Below are 14418 nucleotides of genomic sequence, written 5' to 3' on the forward strand. Positions count from 1 at the left end.
CAGCACGGCCCTGGCATCTTCCCTCGGCTTTTCCTTCCTCCCTGTGCCTGCCGGCTGACTTTCTCATGTGCGTTAGAATATAAGCAAATCTAGATGTGGTTATTCAACCCCTGCTCTGCTTTGGTTTGACGGTGGGCATCATTTTCTGCTGTGATATTTTCTTCCTGCTGCCAACAAGCTGCACAGGACTTGTACTCCCATCTCCAGCAAATACCAGTACCTCTCTCAAGCCACCAAACTAACAGTGACCTCCTGCCCCCTTGTATCTTGATTAGATCAACTCATCAGCCTCCCACACCCTACACATTTGGGAAGCTATTGCTGAGACTAAGACTTTTAGAGTGTTGATTTGGAAACACAGCTCCTCTCCTTCACAAGATGCTTTAGGATCTGAATATGAAACAACCTGCATGAGAACATAGTATCCTGAAGCTCAGGAGAACCGCAAAGCAAAACAAATGGTATATAGAGTCTTCTAGAAAGATCAGTGGGCTGGGTGCGAATAGCTGTCTCTTTGCTTGTCTTGTGACAATTCACTGAAGAAACTGAACTCCGTGTCTCTCCCTCTGAAGACAGGAGAGAATCCCCACAGAACCAGGCAGAACATGGTCGGTGGCAGGACCGGGGCCTCAGACACACACACTGTTCTTTTGTGGGATCAAGATCCTGAAAATTTGGGCTGGAGGTTTGCTGGAAAACTACAGCTAGCTTTGCCACCAGGCCAGTATTTTAAGTTCTAGGTTTTTGGAGAAAGGCTTTCTAAATATTTCAGATTTGATACTAGGTCTTTTTGTCATTTCCTTGACAAAACCTAAATGACAGCCGCCTCCGTGGCTGAAAATAGGAATGTCATTAACATCACAGCTATAGCGGGGCAGGAGACAATGGTTTGGCAGATAAATTTAAAATGTCCAGTGATGCAGATATAGGGTGGGCAGTTTAGTGTCAAGGCTAAGGACTGCCGCCTGGAGATAACAAAAGAAAGATTATACCACAAAGAGGAACTCATGTATCCCCATCACAACAGAGATGAGTTGCCCTGGGCTCTGCTCAGGGTGCAGTGGGGAGGGTGGCAGAGATGCGTGTGGACCTGGTTTGGTTGTGGGTGTCTTGTGAAGGAGGACCCCAAATGGGGAGCTGAAGGAACAGAAGGAAACTAAAAGCTCCCCATGGGAAAATGGCTTCTTTGCTGAGGCTGGTCTCTGGCTGCGGGGAATGGTCAGAGTCAAGGAACACCAGGGACAGGGAGCCAAAAACCCCACTAATAAAAATTCAAACAAAGCTGTGATTTTAGCTTCTTAAATCCCAATACACAATAAATACAAGAAACTTCAATATTTCACTGCAAATAGCCATTGCTGCTGCAAACACAGGCTTTTAGAAGGAAATTCCAGCAGCAGCTTGGAGATAAAGGGATGACTTTATCCCACTGCCTATGGACATATCTCAACGTGCACTCGTTTCTGGGACTCACAGGATGTCATGCTCCATGAAATGCATTTCCCGTTTGTCCTGACCTGAGAGCTTTGCATTCAAGGAGCAGATCCTCCAAGTGAATTCATCAGGAGGAATAATAACCAGTGCACAGGCTTGGAGCTGCTGGGCCAGCAGATCCATCCTGCAGTTGTCAGTGTGCTGAATTTCAGGGTAGCATAAATGCATTCTTCCTCGCCTGAGGACCAGAAGGACACAGCAATGTTTTTCCAGCCTGTTTTATTGAAATGAGAGAGAAAGGGTAAACATCTAAGCAGCAGCAAACAAGACCTAACTATCAGTGCATCAGGGCACAGGACAGCAGAAGTGATCTGCTCAGGGGATGTGAAGACACCTGGCACAGGATCCTCAATCCGGTTGATGGGATGGGACAGGTGACCATCATGTTCTTTCATTTTTTCCTGACTTTGGGAGCTGTGTGCAGTCTTGGCTGTGTAAACCAGAAAAGTTTCCTTGGATTTGTACCATTTTGTGCCAGGATAGCATTGAATCTGAGGATCAGCCTGGGAGAAATTATGCCCTTTCTGGGCATCTGTACTCCCTCACCTCTCTGAGCATTTCCACAGCAGTGAGGCAGGCTCGGAGCCTCTGCTTGCTAGAATTGTGGATCACCCTGTGAAAGTCCCTCTTTTGTCTCCTCTTTGGGACTGCATCATTCCCCTCCTCTGAGGCTGAGCTGCTGCACAAGCACAGCATCCAAGAGTTTATGAGGTGATACTGCTGGCATGTCCCGGCACTAATCACATATTATCACCTTATGATAATTATCAAAGCTGGATCCAGCTGAATCCTCTTTGGAGAAGGTCCTTGGCCAGCCTTCTGCTGTGCAAGATGCACGAGGCACTGCTTGTGCAAACACAACAGTCACCAGCAGTAAAATCAGTGAAATCCAAAATGTGACATTACATTGCATGAAGAAGCTAGCTAGATGTTATCACTGAGACATAATAAATTCATGTTGTTATGGTAGGAATCACGAAACATTTGTAGATACATATAAAAATTCCATCTGAAAGAATTCTGTGATCCTCTGACAGTCTGCGTGTACACTTTACAGTCGGTGGCATGGTCTTGCTCATATGGCTTTGTGCAATTTGCAAGCCTGTGTAGCTGCAAAAACCCAGAGACCAATTCCTTGCATTATTTTCTTTTTAACTTAAATGTACTCATACCTGAAATTCTTTTGTACTCCAAATACCACTAGAAATAAGACAGCAAAGGCAAAGCAGAGGTACCCCAGTACAAGCAGAAGATTCATGGCTTTTGAAGCATCCTGCTCCGCAGAAGGTGCACTGGGCTGCACTCTGATTTCACAGAGCTGAGATGAAATGCATAGATTTGGCCTCCCTGTGTTTTCTTTATTGTTTTCACTGATGGTCAAAGACTTTCAGTATGAAGGCTGTGATGCACTAAGATTGTCACAATTCTTCCACAATTGTGGAAGGACAGGAGAGTTCCCAGTCTGAAGTCTGGAGTTTCCATTGCAAACTAAATGAAGAAAGCCCATCAGATGCATGGGACGCTCACAGCCATGGTAGCCTGGTGTGTCCTTCTGTATGCATGAGGCCACCAAGGGAGGGAAGGGCGGGCAGAAGGAGGGAAGGACCCGTACCTAGGACTCAAAAGAGTGAACTCTCCCACTGATTTTTCCCTTCAAGTCTTGTAAAATGTGGAATTATCTGATTTTCATGCATAGTCCTGATGGAGGGTAGAATGGCCACCCCAGGCACCACTGGCGCAGGGGTCTCTGGGACCACCATGTCTTTGCTCTCCATATTTGTAACAACAAATCTATTTATATTTGTGATTCTCTGAGGAGAAGGAAATCATTCGAGCAGGTAGGCTGTAGGTGTCAAAGGGGCCCCTCATTTCAAAATATCATGTGCTAGACTCAACCAGAGCTTGGCGTGAGAGACAGGCTTAGTTAAATCTGTAAATCTCCCGTTTGGGCTTCTTGTTGTTGTTGCAAAGGGTTAACAGACACAGCAAAACATTTCTAGGATGAAGTGCTAAGATTTAGTGTACTGAATTAATTCTCAAATTAGAACAGGGGATTTGCACATGATTTCTAAGGGAAATTATCTTCTGGGTAAAATTAATACAGGAGATGTTTCAACATCTGGGATGGCATTATTATGAGCAATGATTACTCAGACATTGCCAAAAGAAAGAGATCACAGTAGACTCTTTCTTTTCCTAACCAAAATAAGCAACTCACCCTGAAGGAAGGAGACTATTTGCAGAAGCACTGGCTTGTTTGGAAATGCACAAGAAGTAAATTCTACATGAAAAAAACAACAACAAAAAAACAACAAAAAAAACCCCTGCACACTTTGCTAATGGACAGCTGGGAAAGAGAGCTGCAGGCAGCGAGGGGACCCTTCGATACGGGGGCTCCGGGCGTCAGTCTGCCTCGCCTTTGAGCTCTTCATCAAAAAGAAGGTGCTTAATGTAGCGCTACGGCTGTCCAGGTGTTTAACGTTGGGAGGTTAAAGAGAAACACACTAGCAGATGCGACCTGGAAAATGGCAACAAGGGGTGGTTGGTCCGTCCGCTCCCCACCCCGAGACCACCAAATCCACCCAAAACGCCCCGTCTCCCTCCAGCCTTCACAGGGCTGGTTTTTCCCTGCCTAAAATTTAAGTAGGGCAGAAAGTAAAGCCAAAGCAAGACCTGCTTGAGTTGTTTTGTCAAAACAATCACACACCAGGAGGAGCTTATAAATATTTATTTTGCTTCGGAGTATTTCATTTTGTAAAGAAAAGAGAAGGGTGCTTGAGTGGGAAGAAGAAGACCAGTGGCACTGGCCCCTGCTCCTTTCATAGGAAAAAACACCGATGTTTAATTTAAAAGGGCATAAATATAAGAGAAATGCCGCTTTACTTTCATGTTAGTAGCTGGCTATTAAATTACATCACAAGTGCTACGTGTGGGACTAGGCGAGTGCATGGTTATTTCTGTCTTCTAAACCAGAGTGCAGGTCTCAATGTAATTACCTTGGATCCAAGTGTAATTACCAACTGATCTGCAGGAACATACACAGTAGTGACATCCATTCAAGGCAGCATTAAAGCCTGATGATAACACAGCATCATTAACACAGCTTAGCACTTTCATACGTGGCTACTAGCTGTGGTTTTCCTCAGAGAAGGGCTCACAGTTCAGCAACGGAGTCTGGAGTTCTCATCAGAAGATCTCCAGATCTTCTGACCTGCCCCTGATTATTGCATCTGTGTGTGCAGGTATGTGTGAACAAGTCAGTGCAGACAGTAGCAAACATGATATACTGACCATGGGAAATTAAGCCAGAACAGACTTTTTTCCAAGATACACCTCCTTGTTTTGGTATTTCTGTAACTCTTTTTTTTTTTTCTTTTTTTTTTCTTTTTTCCCAAAGTTTTGAACCCCCTGAGAAGAAGGAGGGTGCTGAGTCCTGTTGCCACCCCTGCAGTCACCTCCTTTTTGTTTAGCTTTTCTCTGTTTTACTCTGCTTTACTGTGACAGCATCATGCTCAGATTTTGGAATATTTTCTCTTGAGCTTATGCCTCATCTCTCTCCTTTTGGAAGACAGCAGGTAGAGAGATTTTCTTTGCTTTATTCTTTTACCTTTTTTTTTTTTCCAGGGCTGCAAGCATCACAGTAAACAACCCATTTATTCTGATGGTCTTGAAAGCTTTCTCTATACCTCCAAGAAGGTCAGAGAAATGCTTCAGAAAGAGCAAAGGGAAAAAAAAAATCCTTTCTTTAGAAAATTGCCTGGTTTGTTACCACACCTTCCTAGCGATACAGTTCTCCAAAAACAATGCCACAGACCAGCATTAGAAATTAAGATGTATTAAAGAAAAAAGAATTTTTTTTTCCAAGTTAGTGTATTCAGGTACCTTTAGTTGCATCAGTTCTAGCTCATAAATACAAACAAATGAAAAGATGACAAAACGCAGCTTGACATAATTTCCCATAAGAAGTATGGGACATAAGATTATACAAAGCAGCAAGAAAATATCTTCCAGCTCCTGTGGGTAGCAATATACTCGCACACAGCTCAGGTTCAGTGATGTTAAAGTGAGATTGACAGGGTAACTAACCCCTGAAGGAGGTTTTCCGTTTTGGGCAGTCCTGCTAAACCATGCTTGATGCTTTGAATGAGCTCAGTTGCACAGAGATATCTTTTTTTTCCCCTAGTTTTGCTTCTACGCCGTTTTTATCAGAGCAGCTCCGCAGATGTCAGCGAGACACATTTTGTTTTCAGTTACATCAGCGTAAATCACAACTGATCTGGTGAACTCAGAGATACCCGCTTTACAGCGATATCTGTGACATTAAGAGTTTGGTGCCGTGGTATTATGACAGCTTAAAGCCCCTCCATGAGGAAACAAAGTCAGGCTCGGCACTGTCCTGGAACACATTACAAAGCATGTTTGTTATTGCAAAGAAGACAGCATTTGCCTTGGCTGTGAAAAAGAAAACCAGATCTATAACAGCTAAGATTTCATCTCTACCATTTATCCAATGAGATTTCCAATCCTCTTGCACAGATACCCTGCTGCTAACATAGCAGTCAAGATCAGAGCACTTAATCAATCATTCACTGAGGACAAATATGCGTAATCTAAATTAGAACAAACCAAGGCATATTTTATATGACAGCCGTACAGATTTTTAAGAAAAAGAATTGGCAAGAAAATTGCATGAAAACAAAATTGTCTTGTGTTTATGCTTAAAGCCGTAGATTTCCTAAAAGCTGCTGCAGAACTAGGTAGCCTTGCATATATGGGGGAAAATTCTGCTCTCACTGCTTTCGCTTCCACATTTTCATTAATAAACTAGAGCTGCATTTGGCCCCTCTGGCTCTGAAGCAGAAAGCGCTGCTGCACACCTCAATATGATGTAGAGTCCTCCTTAAAAACCTTTCATATTTTATGATCACTGTCGATTCTCTTATGATCAGTGTTGGTTCAGGCTCTCATGAATCAAAAATCAGCTCATGGCATGCATCTTAGAGCAACCTATTTGTCTGCAGGTAGCAAAGGAAAGCGGCACTTTGAAGAATAAAGACCCTCTGCCTTCAGAACGGAGCATGGGCTGCATGGGAGGCTGGGGCACGAGCCGGCAACTTAGACCTCCTATTCAGGCTCAGCTCCAGGCATGCTGGGTGACCTTGTGTTCTCCCCTTTTCCTCTGGGTGAGATATTATTTATCCATAATAATAAAATACAGGATTCTTCAACTACGACTCATGGTTTAATCTATTGTGTCAACTCGCACAAGCTCCCTTGGAGGAAAAAAAAAAAAAAAAATCAGAGACGTTAAAAGGATTAAAAAACTAAGCAGCTTTAACTGAAGCCACGCAACTCTGATCAGAGGTCAGGTCCTTGTTGGCCTGACTCTGCAGGGGGAGATCTCCATCGAGGAGCGTCCTGACGATGGGCTTTGGGAGGAGATGATAGCTACCACACAGCCATGGTGCCCATTGGGTCTGGACACCCTTCAACACTGGGTACAAACCCAACAAGCAGTAGGAAGGCTTAAGCCCAGCCAAGCCACGAACAGGGCAGCCAGCACTGCCTCCTGAAAGGAGGACTTTAGCAAAAACGCTGAAAATGTCTGTGCAAACATCCCTTGCCCACGCCCCTCTGCAGAGTGGGCTCGAAATAGTTGCTCTGTCCTAGTTCTGCCTCTGCTTCTCCGGAAGGAGCAAACGCTCCCACAAAAGTTCACACATCACCCAAACCTCCCGTGGGGAGGGATTGCAGTTTATTGCCACGTCTGGGGACTTTTCAATAAGCGTTTCAGTCCCTGCAGGAGAGCGGGTCTGACCCGGAGTGCAGCGGGCGCGTTTCCTCTCCTCTGACTCTTGGGTTTGGAGCAACTTGTGAGGTTGTTCAGGGACGACTGTTCAGATGTCAGATTCTTCTACCAACCAGCTGGCTGACGCAAGGCATTGCCACCAGGGCTTCTGACACTGGCAGGTTTGATCACAGCGGTTAGGGAGATGTTGGTAGAACCAATGACCCAACATCGCTTTGATTAAAGGCAATGGGGAATACCCCAAAAACACCTGGAAAAACAGACTCAGGGAAATACTGAGGGCTTTGGAGAACTTTATCTTGAGTGTCTAAGTGGGAATTGATATGTCTACTTGTTTATTTTTGCATTCAAAGGTCAGATATGGACTTTACTAAGATCTCTAAGCAGGAGAACTGAGTCTCAGCTTCAAAGATCAGGGCTAATGTGAAGCTTCTTTGTGCTTAAGGACAAGACAGAGCCTTCATTTTGGTCTAAGTTCTCAGTGTTGAGGGAAACCCTTGCTTCTCTGAAGCCTCCTGGAGTTAAATCCTGAAGCGAGATACCTTCCTATTAGCACAGACACGCTCCGTAAAATGCGAAAAGTCTGCCTCTCTTTTGTCTCCAGTAACTGAAAGAACCTCTGCCCCTTCCCATCTAAAACCCATCTGTTTTTTAAAGTGCTGACTTCTTCCTTGTTTGCATCAGTCTCAGTCCACCAGCTCTTGACAGCTCCAGTCAAACGTCTGCCCAAACCTAGATGGCCCGAGCAACTGGCATGGTTGAGGCAGGGGCTAGGAGCGGCTGGAGTGATGTGGTTAGCATCACGTCTTGGATTCACCAGCCTGATGTATGAGGTACCACTGACAGGCTGGGTGACTGGGGGATGCACGAGTCCAAACTGACACCATCCCTCTGGGAAAAAAAATAATCCCCCTGTCTTTGTCAGTGCTGGGCCTTTGCCTTATTGTCCTCCCTCCGTTTTGTGGAGCATTTATGCATGTTGGAGCCAACTGTCAGAAGCAGAGAGGAAGCAAAGGCTGTGCAGGTACCAGTGCTCCCGTTTTTCAGCATCCATACAAATTTCCAGAAATCACTTTGAATTACATTTTAAACTTAGATACTCAGTTAATTCCTCTGCAAATCCCTGCTAAAACACCTCAATGCGTGGTCTGGCTTTTTTTTTTTTTTTTTTTTGACTTAGCTTTATTTATTTTTTTAACTTCAGAAGTTTTGACTCAGTCACTTGAGTGGGAGGCTGCTGTGTGAAGGTGCACAAGGATGGGACTGGAGCATCTAAACGGAGGCCCCCAAACAAGAGCGTTTTTCCCTTACCCTTCCTGCACCGTTGGGAATAATAATTCCTTGCAGGGCTGTTGCACAGCTTGATTCATTAAGGCTTATGAAGTGCTTTTAGCTCCGGCAGTGGAAGGCTCTGCGCAAGTTATTTTGGACTGCTCAGGTGTTAGGAGAAGAGGCACTGCAGAAGGAATACAAATAAATCAAGAAGAGAAACTGCCCCTTTCCTCCATCCAGCCCCTGCCCCCCACTGTTCTCCATCACTGTTGGTGTCAAACAGTTAATTTACAAGCCCAGCACTTTACAAAGCCCCTGGAGCACCAATTGTCCCTTTCTCATGCAACATCAGCTCCTCAAAAAAGCCAGCTGAGACTCCGGGGGTCACCCAGCTCCTGCCCTTCCCAAGGCAACTTCAGCCCCTATCCAAATCTGCCTGGATATTTGTTTTCGGACAAGTCAGATCCAGCATCTGCCGCTTGCAGCACGATGCTGAAAGCACTGAAATAACCCCGGGCTGCAGGCTGGCTGCTGTTGGAGCTCTGAAATGTGCCATGTGCCTGGCCAGGGAGGCGATCCTCACTGGGTGAAGGTGACCCAGATACCCCACCCAGCCCACCACCCATGAGGGCGGCGTCCCCATGTCCCCACACACCTCACCAGAGCTACCCAGGGACAGGGGAAGGCTCAGCCTGGAGAGCTTTGGGAGAGCACTCAGCTAAAGTACAAAATCCGGGAGAGCACTCAGCTAGAGAAACAGTCTCATGGCTTGGGAAGGGAAAGGCGGTGGATCTCTCACATGGCTTTTTTTTTTTTCCTCCCTCCCTCCGTCTCCCTCCCCTCCTCCAGTCTGTTGCACCGGAGCTGTCGGCCATGCTGTTCCAGTTCAGGGGCTCCTGCAACAGAAAAGATCAGCTGTTGGAGAACCCATGGAAAGCCCTGGGGGAGAGCCATGGCCGCAAGGTAATCAGCAGGCAAAGTTATTACCATTATGCTGCTAATTAATTCCCAGCTCATTACGTTTCCTGTGGCTAATTTGTACTCGCCGCTGATTTGATTAAACTCATCTCTATGCTAATAAATGTGTTTTCCATTTGTTTTAGCGACTGTAGGAAGAGAGCCCGGTATTTACATATTTTGACGTTTATCAAATAAAACGCGGCGCCTGAATTAATTCTGCTTTGATTTATAAGTGGAGGTGGGGGGAAGGGGAGTAAGGGGATGCGGAGGGTCAGGCGCACATCGCGGGTGTGTGGCAGGGAGGGGGCTGCGTGGATGGGCGATGCTCCTGGGCATTTAATCCCCAATGGCCCCATCCTGCCCGGGGATGGCTCCTGCAAGGTGTATGCCACCTCGTCAGCCATTCCCCTGCCATTTATTTCCCCTTCCCAGCCAAGTTTTGAGACCTGGAGCTTTGATTTGTAGGTACATCATCCGGTTCACCAACACCTCGTCAGGTGGATTTTTCTTTGTCTTTCAGAAATTGCTCTAAATTAAGATTAGACTTACAACTGCAGCACCTAATTATAAGAAGTGACTTTGTTTCCCAGTTCCCTTTGGCAGGACTTACTACAGTAATATCAGATGGCTTGGTGTTCTAATCAGCTAGGGAGGCACAGACACCTTGCAATGTATAGATAAATATATTTATATATTAGACACGTGTTTTACCCTCTCTCTCTTTAGTAAACAGCAGGGCAGAAAGCTTTGTGTGGCCCTCAAGCAGGTGCCTTTTAGACCTGAGACTAAATCTTCAGGACAGATCTTCAGCAAGTGCAACTCCATTCAAAACAGTCATCCCGTACCCTGTAATTAGCTGCTGCAGTATCAGCCTCCTCTTCATTTGGGGCAAATCCTAACAGAAAAATACTCTGAAAGTGAACGTCAGCGAGATTTGTGCTTTGACATCACTTAGGAGTTTGTGAAATCCAGCTTTTCCTTTTTCCTAGTAAAACTGGCAATGTTCACCAAGCACACCCCCTATATCTGTGTGTGCGTGTTCACGTGTATCATATACCATTGGTGCACGTACATATATCACACGGGATGGAGGCCAGACCCTGTGCACACAGCATCGGGGAGGGCTGGGATGGGGGCAAGACGGGGAAATGTTCCTATGCTAGGACTGGGGAAGGCACGACGACGGCTCTGCAGGGATGCCTGGGAGCCCGGGGTAGGTCTGACCCGTCCCAGATCCTCCTCCCTGGTTTTGTCTGGAAGTTTGGCTCAACCCAAAAGTGATTTTTTTTCTCCCTCTGCATGCTCCCTTTCAGCTGGTTTTTCAGGTTTCTCTCCCAGGTGCTCCATGGCCACACCAGTGGCCCTGGGGTAGCCCACAGTTTTCATTCACATCCCAGCGAAGGTTTCCCAGCAAAAAAGAGGCCCTGATGATGCCACTTCTCACTCTGGCAGAAAGACACCTTCCACCGCTGCTGCTTCACCCCAGGCAATCTGGAAACAGCTTGATTGCTTAAGTAACAATTAACAGCCTTGTCTTTTGGGAGTGCTTCTGGTGCACTGTGTGCATCCCCTGCTCCGGAGCCTGTGCTCTCTTGATGAGTTACCCAAACCGTGGACATCCCCCAGCTCCTTCCCACTCCCCATCCTTCTCTGTGCAAGGGTGGTGGTGGGCTGCACCGCCCCACCAAGCCCACCCCACGCTCAGCTGCAGGTGTGAGGATGCTTTCTCTCCTCTGGCGCTTGCTCTGAAGATGCCATACCTGTGCCGCTGCCCAGGATGCGCAGGATGAGGGTGTCCCGCTGGCAATGCAGCACAGGTCCCTTGTAGGGCGAGATCCAGTTGTGCTGCCAGACCATGGCAGCAGCTCCCTGGCTTGTTTTTAAACCAGATCCTCAGAGGACCTGGAAGAGCCCTGTCTGGAGTGAAGCTGTGCTCAGCCCTGGGTCTGAGCCTGAGCAATGGGGCAATGCCCAATCCTGAGCATCACCTCTGCTTCACATCCCACATCCCGAGCATTACACAGCATTGGCTCAGTATCACTAGAACAACCAGCTAAGCCATGCAGCAGTGTGATTGCTGGACTTTTCTCTTCCTATAAAAGGTTTTAAGCCTTTGCAAAACCGGGAAGTATTACTGAGGAAAAAAAACCCGCCTTGTTTCGCATTAACAGTCTTTGCTTTTCCTGGCAAAGGTGGGACAATAGCCACACGCTGCATGGTATCAGTGTCACAAAGAACAGACCCAAAAAGCTTCAGCTCAGGACAAATAAAAGTAACATTGATTCCTTTTTTTTTTTTTTCTTTTTTTTTTTTTTTCCAGCTGGTATCAATACATTAAACAGCCACGTTGGAAAAGTGAAATTGATTCAAGGCCTTCAGTGCTCCCTGCCAAAAAAGCCTCCTGCAAGGATCTATTCTGTATTGAATTACAGTCTGGAAAAGTTCAATAGGTTATTGTACAAACAGAGAGCAAAAGCCCGTCAACAATGGAGCCAAAGTGATTGTGCAGCTCCTTTGTGTTTGCCAGCCCCGCGCCCCTCGCAAGCTCGGATGTTAAATCAGCTTAATTAAAATGGTGGGCTTCAAATGCTTCGCATTTTTTTAGTGCATGTCCCTGTGTAAAGATATGTAGGCTGAGGTTTAAAGCTGCCTGCCTGCACTGACAGCCCCTCAATCCCTTTCTTGCTCCCTAAATTGCAGCAGATTTTTACAGCTGCTGAGCACTTTGGGCAGGCGCCGGGTCTGAGCAGCATCCTCAGCCTCAGCCACACCAGCACAGCTCAGTGCCTCCTGCACTGTCCTGCCAAGAGAGGTGGCCCCAGGGCTGGTCATGTCACCTTTAGCAGAAGGTGTTGGTGACACGTGGCACCAGTGAGCTGGGGACACATGTCGTGTGGGCACCCCCAGTGCGTTACCCTTCGGCCAGCCCCTGTCTTTGCAGGCTGGAGCTGGGCTTTGGGGCTGTATGTGTAGAGGGGACTTGGCTGTGGGACCCTCCAGCGCTGGTGTTCTCCCCAGAGGGACTGAGTGGTCCCCTGGAAGCAGCCAGGTGAGGTCCCCGATGCCACTGCAGGTTTGTCACGGGTCCCACTGGAGGGTCTCCTCCTCTGAGTGGGCAGGAGATACTCACAGCATTGTGCTACATCACGGTTTCTAAATCCCCTTCTCCATCTTCAATTAAGATTCAAATTGCGTATAGAATTCATGTGTAAGTAAGATGCTAATTATTAAAGTCATTGATCTCCCAGACAATAAAGCTGGCTGGCTTTTCTGGCCTGCCCCTGTTCTCAGGTAGCTCTGAGTCCTCACAATCGTAAACACCCGGGATATCTGGAAGCCACATTTGAGAATTCTGTAAACAATTGATTTTGCAGGGAGGTGAAGTCCCCATCTCACTTCGAACAAAACCCCTTTATGGCATCCCCAGCCCTGACCGACCCTGGTCACACATGTGGCTTTTGATAACTCAGCTCCTCGTAACAAAAAGCATTAAACTTTCTACCCCCACCTCGCTGGACGCCTACCCGGCGCCCTCGTCCATGCTGCACCATTGTCCTCATTTTTTCGTCGGAGTAAATGGGATTTACTGTGTTCAGGGGCTTCCCATCCTGATTCCTCGTGCTCCAGCTCAGGGCCACCCCAGAGGAGGGGGCCAGTGCTTCCCAGGGGGTGCAAGGTGTTTGGGGTACAAGGTCCCCAGGAGCACCTATAGACAATGCAAATGCATGGTTGTGCATGCACACAGCGAGTGCAGTGCTTTCTGGAGACACAGGACCCACCATCCCTGCGCACATGGAGCCCATGCCCAGCACCCTGGCATCTGGGGCTGTGGGCACCGACCCACCCAGCCGCTGTGCCCCGTGCCTGGGTGCCGTTGCATGGGCAGCCAGGCATGTTCCTCCTGGGCTGGCAGGCAGATGGCAGCTGGTTCAGAGCTCCTGCTCCTACTGGACATCCCACGGTCCTTCTCCTCTAGCCATAAAAATAGCCCCAGGAACAGAGAATGCGTTTGGAGGGACTGGGGCGTCCTTGCAAGGATGCTGCCTGGTTCCCTCTGAAGCTGTCCCCGCTGCCACAGCACAGGGAGGCAGCACAGCCTGGCCAGGCTGCTGGAGCAGGGCTGGGTGGGTTTCTCATGAGCCACACCACAAACCCACCGGGCAGGACGCATCCAGGTTCAAGTCCCTTGTCCCCAAACTAGACAACCTTCATGGCTGAGCAGCCTACCCAGGACTCATGGGGCTCGGGGATAAGGTGCACATAGTTTGAAAAAATATACGAAAGGATGGCTGAAAAATCGCAGGGAGAGAAAATGATATGGAAAGCAGAGCACAGGCAGTAGCGGGGCAGGCTGCAAGGTGCGGGGGGCAAAGCCGCAAGCTGGGAGGATGAAGGAGGCCGGTGCTTTAGTGGCCGCAGCAAGGCTGGACTCCAGAGAAAGAAAAGGCTTGGGCTGCGGAAAGGAGGGATGCTAGCCTGGAAACACAAAGTGCAGTACCACACTGCACCAAAACGCTGGAATTAACATCAAAGCAATCCTGGAGCAAATGAGATTACAGTATGCATGTTAATGAGGCAGCAGCGCTAATCAGCAAGGATGCCTCGCTAGGAGGGCTGCACTGCCAACTTGTGATTTTTGTTGTCAGGCTGGACGGGGCTTCCATTTGGAGTGAAGATTTTGTTTGGTTTAAAAGCCATCAGGTTTTTTTGTGGGGTTTCTGGCAATCTCAGATGTGATTTGATTTTTTCAAGTAGATGTCTGGCCCTCCAGGGTACAGAGAAGAACTTGGAAATGGGATTGAAGTGGTCCCCAGAGCCAAACAGAAAACCACTCGAAAGCCAAGGAGCGGATGAAAGTTGTCCAAAATGTCTTTTACTCTATT

At 47.5% G+C, this 14418-nt stretch overlaps 1 long non-coding RNA gene across 4 annotated transcripts in view; it reads left to right on the forward strand.

The window, feature by feature from the left end:
- LOC119155062 overlaps nt 1-10135 on the forward strand; it is a 189354-nt gene extending 179219 nt beyond the window's left edge. For 3 of the 4 annotated variants that reach the window (XR_005106595.1, XR_005106596.1, XR_005106597.1), the window contains one exon: nt 9425-10135. This is a non-coding gene — a long non-coding RNA (uncharacterized LOC119155062). Of the gene's footprint in view, nt 1-6515; nt 6678-9424 lie in introns of all 4 variants that reach the window. The other variant, XR_005106594.1, reaches the window with a different exon arrangement.
- The last annotated feature ends 4283 nt before the right edge of the window (nt 10136-14418 follow it).

Source organism: Falco rusticolus, chromosome 10 (genome assembly GCF_015220075.1).
Source record: "Falco rusticolus isolate bFalRus1 chromosome 10, bFalRus1.pri, whole genome shotgun sequence".
In the NCBI taxonomy this organism is placed as follows: domain Eukaryota; kingdom Metazoa; phylum Chordata; class Aves; order Falconiformes; family Falconidae; genus Falco; species Falco rusticolus.